This window comes from Anomaloglossus baeobatrachus, chromosome 6, assembly GCF_048569485.1.
Source record: "Anomaloglossus baeobatrachus isolate aAnoBae1 chromosome 6, aAnoBae1.hap1, whole genome shotgun sequence".
NCBI classification, from domain to species: Eukaryota; Metazoa; Chordata; class Amphibia; order Anura; family Aromobatidae; genus Anomaloglossus; species Anomaloglossus baeobatrachus.
Window position 1 is genome coordinate 490,892,640 of NC_134358.1, and position 21,303 is coordinate 490,913,942.

Consider the following 21,303-nt stretch of genomic DNA (forward strand, 5'->3'; position numbering starts at 1 on the left):
CACTTTTTCTCTACTTTTTCTATGGTCGGTCTACCCATTAGCTCTGCCATGCATAGTGTAGCTCTACACCTACTGCACATGTTACTTTATGATTGACATCTCTTTCGTACCAGAGCTGTCTAAGTCTACTCTGACCCCATATTTGTCATTACTATATTGTCCTTGTACTGTATTATGACATTTGTATCATGTGTTTCATTTCTTGCTGTGTTGCAATTTTTTTGCTGCATCCCAATTGTACCTCTACATTGTTCGAGTTTATGTTATTGTTCTCTCACTCTTATGTGATACTGATTATTGTCATTTTTCATGATTACATGCAGATAAGTCCAATCTGACGAAGGCTCAGGCCGAAACGTCATTTGTAACTTGTTTTGGACAAAAACATATATGCTTATGAAAAAAAAAATTTCTTAATACGGACCAATAAAGAGTGATTTTGCATTACTATCCGTTGTGACTTACTGACTTAGTCTGGGAGATATAGAGTGCCGAGGTTACTCACTAATTTTATCTATTATTACCTCTGAGCACCTATATACCAGTGAGCAGAGCTTCCTCTACAGTAGTTCTCCTGATTAGGCATGCCCTTACCTCATGAGCAGGGCATTGCAGCTTTGGTAGCAACCATTACGACATGGACTCTGCTGCTGTGGACCCGGGGAGAGTGAGTGCAGATTCATTGCACCCACACTCCTCACATGAAGGGTCCGCACTCCTACAAAATGGGGGATACGTTCCCTGAGTGTCTCCCCCCCATATTCTAGACGGTCCAGAGTCGTCGTGGGACCCCTTTATTTTTTTTCTTACAATAAATTGGTGAAAGAGGAAATGTTTTGGGGACTGTTTTTTCAAATAAATTTCTTTTGTCGATTTTTTGTTTTTGTTAGTACTGACAGTTTATGATGTTGGGTATCTAATAGACGCCATGACATCACAAACTGCTGGGCTTGATCTCAGGTGACTTTACAGCTAGTATCAACCCGATTTATTACCCCGTTTGCCACTGCACCAGGGCACGGGATGAGCTGGGGTGAAGCGCCAGGATTGGCGCATCTAGTGGATGCGCCACGTCTGGGGTGCCTGCGGCCTGCTATTTTTAGGCTGTGAAGGCCCAATAACTATGGACCTTCCCACCCTGAGAATACCAGACCACAGCTGTCCGCTTTACCTTGGCTGGTGATCCAATTTGGGGGGTCCCCTACTTTTATTGTGTAATTATTAATTTTATAAAATAATTATAAAAAAGAGCCTGAGGGGACCTCCACATTGGATCCCCAACCACGGTAAAGCTGCCAGCTGTGGTTTTCAGGCTACAGCCGTCTGCTTTACCCTAGCTGGCTATCAAAAATGGGGGGACCCAACGTAATTTTTTTTTTTTAACTATTTTTTAAATAGAAAAAATTAATGGGCTTCCCTGTATTTTGATTGCCAACCAAGGTAACGGCAGGCAGATGGGGGTGGCAACCCATAGCTGTCTGCTTTATCTGCGCTGAGAATCAAAAATACCGCGGAGCGCTACGTCATTTTTTTAAAGATTTATTTTTACAGCACTGTGATGTCCAGCAATCAAAATACAGGGAAGCCCATTTTATTTTTAGTTATTTAAATAAATAATTAAAAAATATATATGTTAGCTCCCACTGCATTTTTTGTATTGCTAGCTAAGGGTAATCCAAGCAGCTACTGGCTGCTAACCCCCACTGCTTGGTGTTACCTTCACTGGCAATGGAAAATCCAGGGAAGCATTTTTTTTTTTTTTTGCCAAAAAGCTACAAAAAAAGGACGTGAGCTTCGCCATATTTTTGTATGCTAGCCAGGTATAGCAGGCAGGTGCTGGAAGAGTTGGATACAGCGCCAGAAGATGGCGCTTCTATGAAAATGCCATTTTCTGAGGTGGCTGCAGACTGCAATTCGCAGCAGTGGGGCCCAGAAAGCTCAGGCCAACCGGTGGTGCGGATTCCAATCCCAGCTGCCTAGTTGTACCTGGCTGGACACAAAAATGGGGCAAAGCCTACGTCATTTGTTTTCTAATTATTTCATGAAATTCATGAAATAATAAAAAAAGGGCTTCCCTTTATTTTTGGTTCCCAGCCGGGTACAAATAGGCAACTGGGGGTTGGGGGCAGCCGTACCTGCCTGCTGTACCTGGCTAGCATACAAAAATATGGCGAAGCCACATAATTTTTTCAGGGGGCAAAAAACTTCTGCATACAGTCCTGGATGGAGTATGCTGAGCCTTGTAGTTCTGCAGCTGCTGTCTGTCTGTATGGAGAAGAGCAGACAGCAGCTGCAGAACTACAAGGCTCAGCATACTCCATCCAGGACTGTATGCAGAAGTTTTTTGCCCACCAAAAAAATGACGTGGGCTTCGCCATATTTTTGTATGCTAGCCAGGTACAGCTGGCAGCCACGGGCTGCCTCCAACCCCCAGTTGCCTATTTGTACCCGGCTGGGAACCAAAAATATAGGGAAGCCCGTTTTTTTTAATTATTTCACTTATTTCATGAAATAATTAAAAAACAAATGACGTGGGCTTCGCCCTATTTTTGTGTCCAGCCGGGTACAACTAGGCAGCTGGGGATTGGAATCCGCAGCACAGGTTAGCCCGAGGTTTGTGGGCGCCTCTGCTGCGGATTTCAGTCCGCAGCCGTCCCAGAAAATGGCGCTCTCATAGAAGCGCCATCATCTGGCGCTGTATCCAACTCTTCCAACAGCCCTGGAGCCGGGTGGCTTGTTGGGTAATCATGAGTTAATACTGGCTTTGTTTTACCAGCCAGTATTAAGCCAGAGATTCTTAATGTCAGGCACGTTTGACCCGGCCATTAAGAATCTCCAATAAAGGGTTAAAAAAAGACACCACACAGAGAAAAAATACTTTAATAGAAATAAATACACAGACACATTAGAGACTCCATCTTTATTACCCCTGTCAGCCCTCCACGATCCTGCTCTTCTGTCTTCTTTCTTTCTAGTGTAGTAGTAGTGACGATTGTAGTGAGGGGCATCACTTGGGGCTGGGGAACCTCCATCCTAACTACAATGCTCACTACAATCGGGAAGCAGCGTGCAGCCTTCACTCCGTGAGTGATCACTGCTGGCTGCTAGCGGTAACGCTGACAGACGCGTTACCATAGCAACGGTGCTCCCGGAGCCGCGGTTAGCGGTGACGTCACCGCTAACTGCGTTGCTATGGCAACGGTGATCTCCGTTAATGACCGGCTGTGTCAGCCGGTCCCTAACGGAACGGGGAGTCGACCGTGTGCTAGAGCATGTCGCCGGTACACGGCGATACACAAATGTGCACCGTGTACCGGAGAGATGCACTCGCAGGTCCTACATGACGTGTCATAGTCATGTGACCAGTCTGTAGCCAATGAGATAATAGCCACGTGACTGGTCACATGGCTATTTTGACGTCACGATAGGTCCTGCTTCTCTGCTGGCAGTGCAGGTCACCGGGAGGATTCAGCGATCATCGGATGGAATAGCGGCAGGAGACAGAGTGCAGAAGGGATCGCGAGGACCGGTAAGTGTTATGGCAATGTTTATTAACTGTTTGTGTACATTTATAATGCATTTTTATGTGTTTGTGATTGCCTCCCATTATAGCCTATTGGTTCTAGTTCGGTTCGTCGAACGTTCGACGAACCGAACTCGAACGGGACCCCCGTTCGGCGAACCGGCCTCGAGCCGAACCGGGACCGGTTCGCTCATCTCTAGTAGGGAGAGCTTCTACTCGAGAAGGGACAGTGTGTTACAACGTTTTACAGTCCTTGCTAGCGCTACGTTAAACCAACAGTCCTTTTCTGGGTTAATTCAAATAGATTATTGTCTAATAATATCACTCTAAAGGGTGCTTTACACGCTGCGACATCGCTAGCGATAGCTAGCGATGTCGTGAGCGATAGCACCCGCCTCCATTGTTTGTGCGACATTTGGTGATCGCTGCCGTAGCGAACATTATTGCTACGGCAGTGTCACACACACATACCTTTTCAGCGACGTTGCTGTGACCACCGAACAATCCCTCCTTCAAGGGGGAGGTGCATTTGGCGTCATAGCGACGGCACTGCGGTGTCACTAAGCGGCCTCCCAATAGCAGAGGAGGGGCGGAGATGAGCAGCCGGAACATGCTGCCCACCTCCTTCCTTCCTCATTGCCGGTGGACGCAGGTAAGGAGATGTTCGTCGTTCCTGCGGTGTCACACATAGCGATGTGAGACGCCGCAGGAACGACGAACAACCAGCGGCATGCACCACCAACGATATTATGAAAAGGAGCGACGTGTCAACGATAAACGATTTTTGACATTTTTGCGATTGTTGATCATCGCTCCTTGGTGTCACACGCTGCGATGTCGCTAACGGCGCCAGATGTGCGTCACTAACGACGTGACCCCGACGATATATCGTTAGCAATGTTGCAGCGTGTAAAGCAACCTTTAGGCTGCAATTAATACAGGGTTAATCTCTGGAGAAGGCATAGCATGTTACAGGTATCTAATCAGGAAATATTGTCTTTCTGTGTGTTGCTGATGCCATCCATGTACAACCAAAAGTTCTTTCAAGGCCAATTAAAAAAGATTCTATTCTCTAATAATACCACTCTCAGTGGCGTATTTAATTGAAAACGTGTAAGACGTGCGGGAAGAGACGGGAAAGAGGCCATGGCCGTGCGTCAGGGTAAACTGGGCCTGCTGCGGGAGCATACCAAGCATGGTCATCATCTAGACCTAGCTTCCTGTTCCAGTTTGCAGGGGACACGGGACACCGCTATTGAAGTCAGAACAGTGCAAGCAGATTGTGGGCTGGATTTCCAATAATACCTCCAGTCTATTTGCCAGCACCATCCTGTCTTCCACATGGTCCAGACTCACGAGCCAAGACAATGGACCACAATCCCCACCCTGATTCCCTTTCCTTCCACCAAAGTGAGTCCCAGGAGACAAGTGAAACCACACTTGGAGACTCCGAGTGTCATGCTTGGGCAAGTGATTACCTGGCGCGCGGCACACCACACACATTACAATGGGAGAGGGAAAAGGGTAGGAAGGCCCTAATGGTAGGGAGAGGGGAGATGGGTCCCCAACTGACATGAACCTACTGTATAAGAAAACAAAAAAGTGAGCCAGAGTATGATTTGGTGTGCATGCAGCTTGTAAGCTCATGTTCACACAGGCCTTACGACATAAAAAAACAAAAATTAAAATAATATAAACATATACTCTGCTGTAACTAATTAAAAGTATAATACATATAAATAAACATAGGGTACTTAGTAAACACTATTTTTGATCAAAAAAGCATAAAGCCATCCCACCGCGACTGTTCTTCCTTCTTTCACGTAACGCTGTGAATATCTGGCATACAGCTAAACCCTCGTTCACAATTCCAATAAACAGACTGTAGGAGTTCAGTAGTCTTGATTTATTAGCTGGTAACATGAACTTGATTGCAGGATATACGGACTATACGGAATACACGGATAAGGGGTAAAAACTATAACAAGAAAGTGTTCACAGTCAGTACAGTGCAAGTACAGTGATAACATAGCATAACAGTACACAAGATCCAGTTATAATGAGAATCTGGGGCAAAGGTTGCCTACAGCTGCACACCATACTGACTCTTATCTACATAGGCAGATCAGGGACATCACTCAGGTGTAGAATTACAATGTAAAATGCATTTAATACACAGTCTTCTACCTAAAATTCCAACACAATAACACATTTGATTTGCCTCTGACTCACTGGATTACAGGCAGTGGAGAATGTAGAAATAGGAGAACAAGGCAACAGGTCTTTTCCCTCACAAGTTCAGGAAGAAAATGGCTGCAGACTTTCCTCTCAGAGCACAGAGGGGGCGTTTCTTTACCCAGAATACACGTCGCATAAAGAGAAATTCAACAGAATAAAAGGTAATAACGACCTCTAGGGGTTGTAACAAGAACTACAATAAATGGAATTATCTAGCTGCCATACATGGCAGAACACTCTCCGCTTGGCGTCAACAGATGCCACTATGAGTTTGGTTACTGGCCTGAGACACAGTTTATTCTCCCCAAGCTTTCATACTCTGACCTTTATCTTACGTACTTTCCCATCCTTGCTGGAAAAAGGTTTGGTGACTAGGCTGAGTGGCCACTCATTCCGATGTGCTTGACTGTCCTTCACAAGTACAACATCTCTGGGTTTGAGGTTTGGGTGGTCTTTCTGTCACTTCGTTCTGGTTTGCAGAGTGCAGCGGTACTGCCTTTTCCATCTGTCCCAAAAGACATTGGTTACACTTTGCACTTGCCTCCATTGTCGTCTATAGAGGTCCTTGTCATTGAATTCACCAAGTGGAGCATTTGGAACACAAGTCTTCTGCATCAGTTACATAGCAGGAGTAAGGACGGTTGGGTCTCCGGAATCACCAGGAAGAGTTGTCAGCGGTCTAGCATTCATGATAGCTGAAACCTCGGCCAGGAACGTAGTCAAACTTTCATGTGTAAGTCTAGTGTTTGGTTGTTAGAATATGGAGTCTAGTATTTTTTGTGTGACCCCTATCATTCTTTCCCAGGCTCCTCCCATGTGTGAGTAATGTGGTGGATTGAAAGTCCAGGTGCACCCTTGCTCACCTAGGTACCTTTCTACATTAACCATATCCAGGTTGGACGGGATTTGGAGTTCTCTTGCCGCTCCAACAAAATTTGTGCCTCTATCAGAACGAATATACTTCACAGGGCCTCTGATCGTGATGAAGCGTCGAAGAGCATTTATGAAGCTTGAAGTGTCCATAGATTCGATTAACTTGATATGGACAGCTCTGATGGATAGACAAGTGACTAGAACCACCCAGCCCTTTGCTTCAGCATGGATCTTTCTAGTGCGTCGTGTGGCCACACACCAAGGGCCGAACACGTCTAGTCCGACATTGGTGAAGGGAGGTTCAAGTACTTAAGCGGGCTTTACATGCTACGATATTTCTAGCAATTACTAGCGATATCGTACGCAAAAGCACCCGCCCCCGTCGTGCATGCGATATCGTGTGATCGCTGCCGCAGCGAACATTATCGCTACGGCAGCCTCACATGCACTTATCTGGTCGGCGGCGTCGTTGTGACTGTCGAACAATCCCTCCCTTAAGGGGGAGGTGTGTTCGGCATCACGGCGATGTCACTAAGCGGCCGGCCAATCAAGGCGGAGATGAGCGGGACGAACTACTACTTGTAGGTAGTGTCATCTTGTAGGATTGAGCTACATGAAGTAAAAAAGTGATGGCTCGAACGAGTGACTTCCAAGTCAAGAACCTGCTGAATCGATGAGATTTGAGGTGATGACTTGAGGTCACTGTATGTAGAACGGACACTTGAGGACAAAGCTTTGTCTTCATCTGGGTCCACTAATTCAAATGTATTAGACTCTCTGATGTTGGGCATCGAACGGTACAAGTAGGCAGGACCTGTGACCCATGTAGTGTCTTTAAAGTGACTTGGTGCAACGGATCTAGTTGCATGGTCTGCAGGATTGTGGTGAGTAGACACGTAGTGCCATTGACTAGAGCAAGTGGATCTTCTTATCCTCAGTACCCGATTGCTGACGTAGACATAGAATCGTCGCGTTTCGTTGCAGATATACCCAAGTACCACTTTGCAGTCTGTATAAAATTCGACATCTTTGATCTCCAGATTCATCCCATCTGAGATAAGTTCGGCCAATTCAACTGCGAGAACGGCAGCGCAGAGCTCAAGTCTGGGTATCGTGTGTTCATGGAGTGGCGCCATTTTTGTCCGGCTCATAACAAACCCGATGTGGCTCTGTTCATTCGCATCTGTGGTTTTGAGGTATGCTACTGCTGCGATCGCTTTGACTGATGTATCACAAAAGACACAAAGTTTTTGTATTTTGACTTCTGTGGATGGCACAGGAGCATACAGTCATTTTACACGAAGGTCGGTAAAGGCTTCGAGAGATTTCCTCCACTCTGTCCAAAAGTCTGCTTTTTCTGCTGGAAGTGGGCCATCCCAATCAGATGTCTCTTGGGTGAAGTCCCTTGGCATCATCTTGCCTTGGATGGTTACTGGAGCCACAAACCCCAATGGGTTGTACAAGCTATTCATGAAAGAAAGAACTCCTCTGCATGTGAAGGGTTTCTCATCTTTGTTGATCTGAAAGGTGAAGGCATCCATCTTAAAATCCCAAAGCAATCCTATGCTCCGCTGCATGGGGAGGGAGTTAATGCTTAGGTCTAAGTCCTTTAGATCGTTGGAATAGTCTTGAGAGGAAAAGACTTCCATCAATTCTCGCCTGTAGGAGGCAATTTTATGTAACCTTAGGTTGGACAGAGCAAGCATTTTTTGAGTTCTTTTTAGGAGACTGATTACAGCCTTGGTTGTTGGTGTGGACTTCAGGCAGTTGTCTACGTAAGTTGTCTACGTAAAAGTCTTTTTCTACGAAGGATCTTTGCCCTCTTTAGCAGAATTTCGGAGGCCATAGATAGTGACTGCCGGGGAAGGACTGTTCCCAAAGATGTGTACTCTCATCCGGAACTCTGCGATGTCTTTATCGGGGTCGTTGTCACGATACCAGAAGAACCTCAAATAGTTTCTGTGTTCTTCTTTGACGAGGAAACAGTGGAACATCTGTTGTATGTTAGCCATAAATGCCACTGTATTCTTGCGGAAACAGATTAGTACTTCTAGGAGTCTGTTTTTGAGGTCTGTGCCCAACAGGAGCACATCATTCAACGAGACACCTTTACATTCGGTGCTCGAGTCAAATACCACTGTTATCTGTCCTGGCTTTTTGGGATGGTACACACTGAAGATGGTTAAGTATCAACACTCCTTGGAGTCTCAAAGCGCGGGTGCGACCACTGCGTGGTTGTTCTGTAAGATTTTCTCCATAAAGGTAAAGATATGTTTTTTTGTCTCAGGTGACCTCTGAAGTTTGTGCTTGAGGGAGATGAAGTGACTGTAGGCCATCTCCCTGTTGTTGGGTAGGCGTCGTCTCCAAGGTCGAAATGATAGTTGTGCGACCCAACTGTCCAATTTGTCTTTGACTATTTCTCGATCCATGGTGTCCAAAAACATCCTGTCTTCTATGGACATTGCTTTTTTGTTGTCTTCCTTTGTCCTGTGGAAGGCTGCACACCCTATGTGGTTTTGTTCGCCTTCACAAGCGTTATCTTTGTTGGAGGGGACTGAGAAAGGGCAAGGCAGAGGAGTGCTGCATGGTAACTCCTTTACCAGCAGACTATTCTGACATGGCTGGAAGAGAGACAGGCACCCACTTTCTAATGTGCTGGTGAACATACTGTTGACTGAGGTTAGCTTGTGTGCTCCTACTAGACAGACATCTCCTATAATGACCCATCCAAGATTGAGTTTCTGTGCGTATTGAGCATTTTGGAAGGCGTTGATATATTCTCTAGTCTTGTGGACTCGTAGTATATCTCTTCCCAAGAGTAAAGCTATTGGGGCTTCTGGGTCCAACTCAGGTATCAGGTGAGCTATACGCTTCAGATGGGGGTGATGAGTTGCTACCTCTGGTGAAGGTATCTCAGACCTGTTATCAGGAATCTGATTGTACTCCAGTATGGTTGGTAATGATAGCCAGATCTGGTCATCTACAGACTCCACTTTGTATCCGATTGCTTTCCTCCCCGCCATCTCAATGGTACCTGCACACGTCTTCAAGGAGTAGCGAGAACTGGGGCCTACAATGCTGAAGTTGTCAAAGAAGAGGGATGTGCCTAGAGACCTGTTGCTCTGGTCAAGCATTTTTCGTGCGTTTTTTGCACGTTTTTATCCCATGCAGATTTTGTTTTTGTAAAATGAATGGCTGCAAGGGTTAAAAACGCTGGTCAAAAATGCACAAAGAATTAACATGCTGCTTCTTTTTTCTGCACCAAAACTGCAAGGAAAAAAGAAGCAATGAGCGCACAGCATTTCAGAATTCTCATAGACTTTGATGGGGAAGGAAAGACATGAAGTTTCGGAAACCAAACAGCACCAAAAACAAGCCAAAATGTGGCAAAAAACCCCCGCATTGTGTACACAGGGCCTTACTGAAACATTTGCCACAAAATTTTGCATCAATCTGATCACATTCTCCTGCTCTATAAAATCCCACCTGCAGATCAGACACCATTTTCAACATGACAGGTTCCCTTTAAGCTATGTAGATGTACCAACCACAGAATGTCATCCAGATTTAGGAATATGTTTCTGTCAGACTATAAAAAGCTGAAGAACATGAGTGCAAATAAACTCAGCCTTTCCTGTAAGATTGCATTCATGAGCCGATTTTCAACAGATTATATATTACAAATGTACACCACGGTGAATGCTCTATTATGTCAGCCCGCCTTGTGAAAAACATAGAACCCCTTTCATAGTCATATTCTTGGGAAGTTCTCAAGTTTTTTTCTTGTATCCTGTATTTCCTTTAAATCCAGAATGAATATAATATATATTGTATAATATAATGTGAAACTTACTATGGAATTAAATCCCGGTTTGTTTTACTTCTGTATCTTTTTAGTAAAGCCATAAACCTTCAGGAAATGCTTACATCCATCTGGGAAACTTTCATAGCTTCAGAATTGTGGCAGCAATCCAAAGATAGCTAGTTACATTGGCATGTTTGGATAATTTGGCAGGAACTGATTCATAGTTTTTTTTTCTTTTTGGAAGAAACTATTTAGCTCAACTGAGGATTAATCCAGCCTCATCCGGAGCTTTTATTTGTCTTTAATAACCAAACAATCTTCCACTTGGATACATCATTGCTACTTATTCCCTATTAGATCTGTGCACGTGAATGTGTATGTATTAGGAATGAGAGATTACATTTATGTCATATTTTAAGAAATATGCCTACAGCAAAAAGACCTCCGAGCGCCAATTCATAGAATTGGGCTGCGCAGAACAGAAGAAGAATGCAGAAAAGTTTACAGGATTATATAAATACACCCTTTATCTACTTTACATTATGCACACTCACCATACTTTCCTATGTATAAGATTTAAGAATGTAAATGTTTAGGTTATGCCATCAGTAAATAGTTTTATAATTACTTTTTCCATTTAGCAATGTTAGCCTACGAAAGGGAAAAAATATTCTCGAATCAGGGCTCCGAGAAGAAATAGATGAATGGCAGGTTTAGCTCTGCAGCATCTGTTGTCTACCATGTCCTTGTCACTTCTTGGTGCCCATCCACTACAGTTTTTTAGCGTGAAACTACCTTCATTTTATAGACAATCATCTTGGCTATCTCATACATAAATTTGACTTGCAATTATTTCACATTTAATTAGTTATGCAGATTATTGTCATGTCACTGCATTGTTACCGTTTTGCGCCTAAAAATCTAAATGTTTATTTTTATTACTTTTTTATTATTTTGTAAATCCACCTTTGATTTTCAACACTGCCTGTGAATCCTTCTGGGCTTTCCATCAGATTCAAGCATGTCTCTACCGAAATCTGATCTCAGATCTCCTCTATCCGATCCCAATGTTGGTACATACTGGTCAACTAACTTGGGTATATATATAGCTTTTTTTTTTGTAACTCTACCCACAAGTTTTCGGTTAGGTTGAGGTCTTGGAACTGATGGAGTCCATTTCGCACTTTTACTTTATTGTCATTGAACCATTTCTTCTTCAATCTCGATATATGCTTCGGGTCGTTGTCCAGGTGGAACACTAAAGCCCGCTTTACACGCTACACGCTACAATATATCTTACGATGTGTCGGCGGGGTCACGTCGTAAGTGACGCACATACGTCATCGTAAGGTACATTGTAGTGTGTGACAGGTACGTGCGATTGCGATTGAACGGTAAAACGTTCATCGCATACACGTCGTTGAATCCTGACGAATTGTACGTCGGGTTGTTCAATGTTCCTGAGGCAGCACACATCGCAGTGTTTGACACCCCGGGAACATTGCAAATCAAAAAAGTCCGTGGAGCCACTGTTAGGAGTCTCAACACAGAAACTAGCCGGATAACCCTCCAGGAAGGACCTAGCCAAGGAGTGGCTCTTTTTAGGAGACCACCATAACCACCATATTAAGTGGCCCTTTTAGTCAATATCCAACTCTTTGACAATATGACAAGGGAAATACCAAGGCCAGGTATCCATCCACAAACAGCTGTTTTGGGGTATTGCCCCTCATCAGTGTGGAGTAGGATTCTGGCCAGGTGGGAGCAATGCCTAGTAGACCAACAAGACAAAACAATCACTGATCTCGGGGAGACCAGCCAGAGAAAACACTGCTGGCAGCAGTGGCTGGTCTGGTCTGGCTGGTCTCCCCGAGATCAGTGATTGTTTTGTCTTGTTGGTCTACTAGGCATTGCTCCCACCTGGCCAGAATCCTACTCCACACTGATGAGAGGCAATACCCCGAAACAGCTGTCTGTGGATGGATACCTGGCCTTGGTATTTCCCTTGTCATATCTTTAAACTTGTCAAAGAGTTGGATATTGACTAAAAGGGCCACTTAATATGGTGGTTATGGTGGTCTCCTAAAAAGAGCCACTCCTTGGCTAGGTCCTTCCCAAAGGGATATCTGGCTAGTTTCTGTGTTGAGACTCCTAACAGAGGCTCCACAGACTTTTTTGATTTGCATATTTCCCAGGGGGCAATGCACCTAGGATTTCACTGTATTGAGCGCCCTCGTTGGCTGCCGGCAGTGTTTTCTCTGGCTGGTCTCCCCGAGATCAGTGATTGTTTTACCCCGGGAACATTGAACATATCTTACCTGCCTCCCGCGGCTCCAGCCGGCAATGCGGAAGGAAAGAAGTGGACGGGATGTTTACGTCCCTCTCATCTCCGCCCCTCCGCTTCTATTGGCCGGCTGCCGCGTGGCGTCGATGTGACGCCAAACGTCCCCCCGTCCAGGAAGTGGGCGTTCGCCGCCCACATCGAGGTCGCATGGACGGGTAAGTACGTGTGACGGGGGTTAATCGTTTGTGCGGCACGTTCAACAAATTGAACGTGCCACACATACGATGGGGGCGTTGCAAATCGCATACAATATCGTATGCGAAATTGCAACGTGTAAAGCAGGCTTTAGTCGTCCTCTGCATACCAATAATACTCGAGTGTACGACGTAACTTGTCTTGTTGTATACACACATATAGCTTAGCATTGAGAGTACCATCGATCCTGGTCAAGTATTCAACAGCTTTGGCTGTGAAACACCCTCCTATCATCAGGCTTCATCTACCAAACTTAACAGTTCCTTTAATTTCTCAATCCGTTAGCCCCTTTTTTCCCTTGCTTTTTCTAGAACCATTTGCACCCATCACAGCCTGGTCTATTGACTTTCATCACTCCAAATCACTCACTCAAAATCTTATACTGTCCACTTCTCGTACTTATTTGCAAACTCAAGCCGACACTTCTTATGATGATATTAAAGTTGAGGCTTGTTCACCTTTTTTCGGACCACCATTCCAGACTTGAATAATGTGCATCGCACGATGCTTACATGGATTTATAACAAGAGGACTAAAAGGGAAATGTAGTCCTGGTCACGTTTTTCTTAGACATCCCAAACCACCATGGGTGAGTGATCACTGTGTTTAATATTGGATCATGTTTTTTTCAATTATCTGGAGCATTATACAATGACTAGAAGGTGGCCCGATTCTACGCATCGGGTATTCTAGAATTTACGTATTGTGTAGTTAATGTATGATTTTTGTTATATATATCTATATATATATATAGATGTTGTTGTGTGTAGTTACCAAGTGTTTGTGTAGGAGCTGTACATGTTCTGGGTGTTGTCTGGGTGTGGCGGGGGGTGAGAGTGGTGTTGTGTGTGTGTTGCGTGTGTTGCGTTGTTTGTGGAGCGCTGTGTGTCTGTAGCGTTGTGTGTGTATGTGTTGCGCGGTTTGTGTGGGTGTGGTGTGTTTTGGGGGGAGGTATGTTTTGTGCAATGTGTGTGTTGCATGATATGTGCGTATATTTATGTATGGCGCGGTGTTTGTGTGTTGGGTGTTGTGTGTGTGCAGCGTTGTCTGTGTGTGTGGGTGTCTGTGTAGGGCAGTGTTTGTGGTTCCCAGTGTGTGTGTGGTGTGTTGTGTGTGTTGGGGGAGGTGTGCACCTCCCATCGTGCTCCATCCGCCATGCTGCGCACCCCCCATCGTGCTCCATCCGCCATGCTGCGCACTCCCAAACGTGCTCCATCCGCCATGCTGCGCACTCCCAAACGTGCTCCATCCGCCATGCTGCGCACTCCCAAACGTGCTCCATCCGCCATGCTGCGCACTCCCAAACGTGCTCCATCCGCCATGCTGCGCACTCCCAAATGTGCTCCATCCGCCATGCTGCGCACTCCCAAACGTGCTCCATCCGCCATGCTGCGCACTCCCAAACGTGGTCCATCCGCCATGCTGCGCACTCCCAAACGTGCTCCATCCGCCATGCTGCGCACTCCCAAACGTGCTCCATCCGCCATGCTGCGCACTCCCAAACGTGCTCCATCCGCCATGCTGCGCACTCCCAAACGTGCTCCATCCGCCATGCTGCGCACTCCCAAACGTTCTCCATCCGCCATGCTGCGCACTCCCAAACGTGCTCCATCCCCCATGCTGCGCACTCCTCATCGTGCTCCATCCCCCATGCTGCGCACCCCCCCTTCGTGCACCATCCCCCATGCTGCACCAGCATCAGACTCTCTGCCCCCAGCATCAGCCTCTCTCCTCCCAGCATCAGCCTCTCTCCTCCCAGCATCAGCCTCTCTCCTCCCAGCATCAGCCTCTCTGTCCCGAGCATCAGCCTCTCTCCTCCCAGCCTCAGCCTCCCCCAGCATCAGCCTCCCTCTCCCAGCCTTCCCCAGGATCAGCCTCTATCCTCCCAGCCTCCGTCCTCCCAGCCTTCCCCAGCATCAGCTCTCCTGTCCCAGCCTCCCTCAGCATCAGCCTTCCCCAGCATCAGCCTCTCTCCTCCCAGCCTCAGCCTCTCTCCTTCCAGCCTCCCTCAGCATCAGCTTCCCTTTCCCAGCCTTCCCCAGGATCAGCCTCTCTCCTCCCAGCCTCCTTCCTCCCAGCCTCCCCCTCCCAGCCTCCCTCAGCATCAGCCTTCCCCTCCCAGTCTCCCCCAGCATCAGCCTCCCCAAGCATCAGCCTCCACCAGCATCAGCCTCTCTCCTTCCAGCCTCCCCCAGCATCAGCCTCCTCAAGCATCAGCCTCCCTCGTCCCAGCCTCCCCCAGCATCAGTGTCCCCCAGCATCAGCCTCCCCCTCCCAGCCTCCCCCAGCATCAGCCTCTCTCCTCCCAGCATCAGCCTCTCTCATCCCAGCATCAGCCTCTCTCCTCCCAGCATCAGCCTCTCCTCTCTGTCCCCAGCATCAGCCTCTCTCCTCCCAGCCTTCCCCAGCATCAGCCTCTCTCCTCCCAGCCTCCCCCAGCATCAGCCTCCCCCAGCATCAGCCTCTCTTCTTCCAGCCTCCCCCAGCATCAGCCTCTCTCCTTCCAGCCTCCCCCAGCATCAGCCTCCCTCTCCCAGCCTTCCCCAGGATCAGCCTCTCTCCTCCCAGCCTCCGTCCTCCCAGCCTTCCCCAGCATCAGCTTTCCCCTCCCAGCCTCCCTCAGCATCAGCCTTCCCCAGCATCAGCTTTCCCCTCCCAGCCTCCCTCAGCATCAGCATCAGCCTCTCTCCTCCCAGCCTCAGCCTCTCTCCTTCCAGCCTCCCGCAGCATCAGCCTCTCTCCTTCCAGCCTCCCTCAGCATCAGCCTCCCCTTCCCAGCCTTCCCCAGGATCAGCCTCTCTCCTCCCAGCCTCCTTCCTCCCAGCCTCCCCCTCCCAGCCTCCTTCAGCATCAGCCTTCCCCTCCCAGTCTCCCCCAGCATCAGCCTCCCCCTCCCAGCCTTCCCCAAGATCAGCCTCTCTGCTCCCAGCCTCCTCCAGCACGCCGTGCTCCTCTGCCGACACTCACACACCCGATCGCATACACTCACACACACCCGATCGCATACACTCACACACACCCGATCGCATACACTCACACACACCCGATCGCATACACTCACACACACCCGATCGCATACACTCACACACACAGACACTGACGATATCGCACATACGCGCTGACATTCACAACATCCGGAGATACCACATGCTTCTGGCCATGTGATCCTCCGTCAGGTCCTGGAAGGTCACAACAGCACAGTATCGAGGCCGAGAAGCAGGGGATATCGCTGGATGCTGTGAGTGTGTGGATGCGATGTGATGTGTATGTGAGGTGTGTGTGAGGTGTGTGTGAGAGTGAGTGTGATCTGATGTGTGTGTATGTGTGTGTGTGTGCGTGTGGATCTTCCGCCGCTGCAGGACCTTGATGCGCTTGTAACCATGCTAGCATGGTTACTAACGTATCCACACCACTCCCGTGCGAGCGAGGGACGGGGGGGGGGGGTGTTGTACAGTACTCACCTCCGTGACAGCCGTGTCAGTTCGGGGAATGCGCGGGGGGGGGGGGAGGGGGGGGGGGGGAGTACAGTACTCACCTCCGTGACAGCCGTGAGTTCGGGGAATGCGCGGGGGGAGGGGGGCGGGGCCAGAGCTAGCGTGCATTGCGTGAGGGGGGCGGGGCGTGGCCGAATTGCCAATGCCTGCAGGGTGCCGGGACGAGAGGCCAATCTGTGGGGGGGGCGGAGCCTGGGCGAGCGGCTGGCCAATCCGTGTGGGGGCGCAGCCTGGGCGAGCGGCCAATCGGTGTGGGGGGGCGGGGCCATGGCGAGCCCAGCGGCCAATCAGCTTTGTGTCACCGTAAGGACACAATTTTGGAGCATGACAGACAGACAGACAGACAGACAGATAGAATAAGGCAATTATATATATAGATGGGTGTTCCTCTTGGAAACCCTGCTTCAGCTGATGGCTGCACCTTAGTGTGAAAACAAGACTATTTAAGGCCAAAAACACACATCCGTTAAAACCACGTCCGTGAAAAAAGGGGCCGTTTTTCGGGTCCGTTTTCCGTTTTTTAGGTCCGTTTTTATGGTATGTGTGGCCTGCGTGTGTATCCCGTATGCTAGCCGTTTGTGCGTGTGGAATGTCCGTGTGTGCGTGAGTGAAATAACTGACATGTATGTGTGTTGTCCGTGTGAAATGTTCCGTGTGTGTGTGTGATGCACAATGTCGTTGATACATGTCGGCAGACAGCAGACAGAGTTGCGCGATGAGAATGAACTCGGGTGAACTTCACCCGACTTCATTGTCATGCCGCGGCTCTGTCTGTGTGCCGCGTACTGATTAGCGGTCACCCGTGAAGGACTCACCGGTGACCGCTAATCCCCTGAGTGACTGAATTGAGCAGCTCTCTCTCATACTCACCGTTCCCCGATCTCCGGCGCGGCGCTGCATGGCTGTTATATAAACTCCGGCGGCTTTTACTATTTTGAAAAAGCCGGCCGCTCATTAATCAATCTCGTATTCCCTGCTTTACCCGCCCACAGGTGCCTGTGATTGGTTGCAGTCACACACGCCCACCACGCTGAGTGACAGCTGTGTCACTGCACCCAATCACAGCAGCCGGTGGGCGTGTCTATACTGTGCAGTAAAATAAATAAATAAATAATTAAAAAAAACGGCGTGCGGTCCCCCCCATTTTAATACCAGCCAGATAAAGCCATACGGCTGAAGGCTGGTATTCTCAGGATGGGGAGCCCCACGTTATGGGGAGCCCCCCAGCCTAACAGTATCAGTCAGCAGCCGCCCAGAATTGCCGCATACATTATATGCGACAGTTCTGGGACTGTACCCGGCTCTTCCCGATTTGCCCAGCTCCTGACCTCCTCTCTCTCTGAGAGCTACTTCTCACTCTCTTGTGACCTCTCCTCTTGAGAGTCACTACTCAACTGACTGTCTCCTGACACTCCTAACCCCCCTTAACCAACCCCCCAAGTGGGCGACCCTATTCCACTCAGGCCGTTCACTGGTGTGTCCGGTGGGTGTGGTGCAGAGTGTTCCTAGGATTTTGATTAGCTGTTCTTTGCAACACCAATGGTTAGGGACCCGTAACCAAGGAGAAGGTGGATATTGCACAGAAGGGCAGATTGCAAAATACCCTGTGACGACCTGATAGGCCAGGGCGTCACATTTACAGCAACAACTCCGCATATATAAAGCAGCAATGGATAGCTGCGGATTCTGGGAAGTTGCTGCGTGAACCTGCGGAAATACCTGCAGAAAATTCTGCAGATACGATCTCCCGTGGGCACATGGCCTATGGGTGATTTTGATCAATGATTTTGATCAAAAAAAGACATGTCTCCGTTTTGTTCTTGCAGACTGCTTGGCACTTTAAAAAAAACATGGACATGTGAACAGCTACATAGATAATAGTGGATACATGTCCTAACCTTGGAAAAAACCATGTAGAACATGTATGAGAAACTCTGCCAGCGAAATGAGGCCTGAGATCCAACAATCCTATGAATTCACAGCTAACTAGCTCATATTAGGCTGAAGTCATTAGCTACGTTGTGGATTTCACTTGCTTGGGCTTGTTTGTGCTAAGATTGTAACAAGTCATGTGTTTCTGTTGGCAGATATTACTGCGAAGAATTGGCAGCTATATCTAGGAGCAGTTTTTGCAAGATTTTTCTGAGACACAGCAACTGATATATGATGAACATTACTGTAGTTAGGGTACAGTTCCACTTGCGTATAGCTTCCAATGCGAGAGCATCAGAGCGATATGCTAATGACCCTCTGCTTTAGTGTCAACCGAGTGTCATGTGACTGTGATCCGATCTTGCGATTGGGTCACAGCTGCAGAGAAGAGGGGGGTGCACTTTCTCCCCATCTCCTCCCCGGCCTGTCTCTGCATATATCACATTGCACTCGGATGATATGCGAGTGCAGTGCGATGTTTCACACGCTACCATAGACTTGTATGGGTGTGCGTGAACCGGGAATCGCTGCCAAATGCAATATGCTGCAATTCATTTCTCGGGCCGATATGGCATGAGAAATCAATCGCAGATGGACACTGCCCCATAGTTTTGTTCTGGTGCGAGTGAAGTCCGCTGTTTTACTCGTCCATGCAAAACGCAAGTGGAACCGTACCCTCAAGGTTTGACTCCATCAAATAAAATGACTCATTCACATTGTAGAGAGGACACACAATGATTTCATAAGCAATTTAGTCTGCTATGAATATTGCTGGTACATGGATCGCTCTAGAGATATCAATTACAAATTAGATGTGATATGGACATTGTGTTATGGAGAACATTAGTCTCTATAAAAAAGTGACTGGTTAGACTAAATTAGCACTTTGAAGGATCCTGTGACATATAGTATAAAGTCACAGATTTTTTATGCAAGACACTCCATATGTGACTTTTAGGCCAGGTACACACATGCATATGTGGCGCCCCTGACCTGGTCAGGCACCACTGAGTACTGCACCCATGCTGGGAACAGTACAACACAGGTAATCCAGAAGGCTGACCGGGGTGTGGAACACAGGCGCATAGTGATCAGGTCTCACACATGTACCCATGAGAGGACCCCTGGGGAACCCAGGAGGGGGAAAAGCCTTCACCTTCACTGGAATAGTGGAGGGGGCCAAAAGCCTCCATCTCCTCTCAAGGGGTGTGGTAAGAGAATCTGGTTGCTAGGTGGCGTAGGCAAGAACAGGAGAGGAGGAGCAGTGAGTCAGTTAGAGCAGAACTCCATAGGGCTCAGTGAGGAGCAGACCTGTGGGGCTGTTGCTGTCTAACAGCGCCCGCGCAGTGGCTACTGACGGGGGAGAACGGTCAACTAGGAGTGCTACCCGAAATCCATCTTCAGCTAAAGAGAGAGCACGGAGTGGGAAGTAAGGAGACTGCTAGAGAGTACCAGGCCCAAACGGGCGGCAGATCCCGAAGCGGAGATAGATCCAGCTTTCTTTTGCTAAACCTGCCGGTGTGGGGCTCTCAAAGCCCACGCCACAACACCACAAAAAGCCGCAGCCACGTAGCCACAGTTAGGGCCCATAGCTCACAGGAGGCAAGAAGCTGGAGTGATCTGGCCCAGGCAACAAGCACACGGCAAACGAAGGGGAGTGAGGCTTCAGCAACTTCCCTGGGTGACCCCCATAGGGACTCAAAGTCGGGGTTACCCCAAACCACCAAGGGCTAAGGAAGGCGAGTTAGTAGTCACCCTCACAAGTCAGCCTGAAGGACACCTGGTTCCCGCCTGGTTCATCCCAGCTACGCCCGAGTTACTCACCCTGCCACCTGAAGTGAGTAAAAACCCTGAAAGACATTCTGCCTGTGTGGAGTTATTCTGCGCCTTGTGGTACTACGCACCTACACAGGGCCCTGGGGCTTGCCTCGCTCTCAGGGGGCTATTCCAACTAACTGCACTCACCATCAGCCCCAGTCGTCCCTCAACCTGCAGTGGCGGTCCCCCACTGACCGCAATACTGAGAGTGGCGTCACGACAAGAAGAAGGTTTCCTACCTGTGACAAGATCCAGCCGAGTGGAGTCCCTGAAGGTAATGCACCGACACTACACCTGTGGGGCTTCACATCTGGCGTCACGAACAGGATAAGGACTAGACCTGTTCAGACAGGTGACCATGTGCCTGGGCGGTCCGCTTGAAAAATTGGAAGCGCCGCCATATTGCCACCATGAAAAGCGCGCTGAAAAACAACAGCAGCCCGCGCTGGAAGAAGTTACCGCCCACGAAGAGGTGTGGCTACCCAGAGATCCCCTGCAGAGTTCTGACCTTCCCAGCTATGAGAGTGGAAGCGTCCAGAGACGTCGGGACAGAAAGGGAGCCACAAGCCTGCTGCTGGGAGAGGAGCTGCTGAAAGAGGCAGAGCAGAAACTGAACAGCTTGCTATCAGAGGCAACGGCGAGTCCACAGCTGGAGAGTCGTGCAGAAGAGGGCGCAGAAGAAATGGCGTCTGACCGCAGAAATCCAGAACCGGGCTCCGCTGCCTGGTGGTATCGGGAGCTGGCCCAGTTCTGCGACCGACTGGAGACCCGGGTTGTGGAGCAGATCCGGGAAGAACGAATGGAAATGCTGGAGATGACCGCGGCGGTTCGGGCCTATGAAAGGAGAGCCGCGCGCCGAGTGCCAGACAGGACGGCGATGACGCAGACCCCGATGCTGCCACCGGTGGGTGAGTCGAGTGATGCCCCGGCCAGCGCAAGTGCCCCGACCCCTGCTGCCACGCCCGCGGTCCCCGAAGAGGCGTCCGGTGCGGCGACGCTGAAGCAGGCCGCAGCCACACCAGGTGCGGCCTTCCAAGCCCCAGCGGCCGCAGCGATGCCCTGCTCGGCCCACCAAGACCCG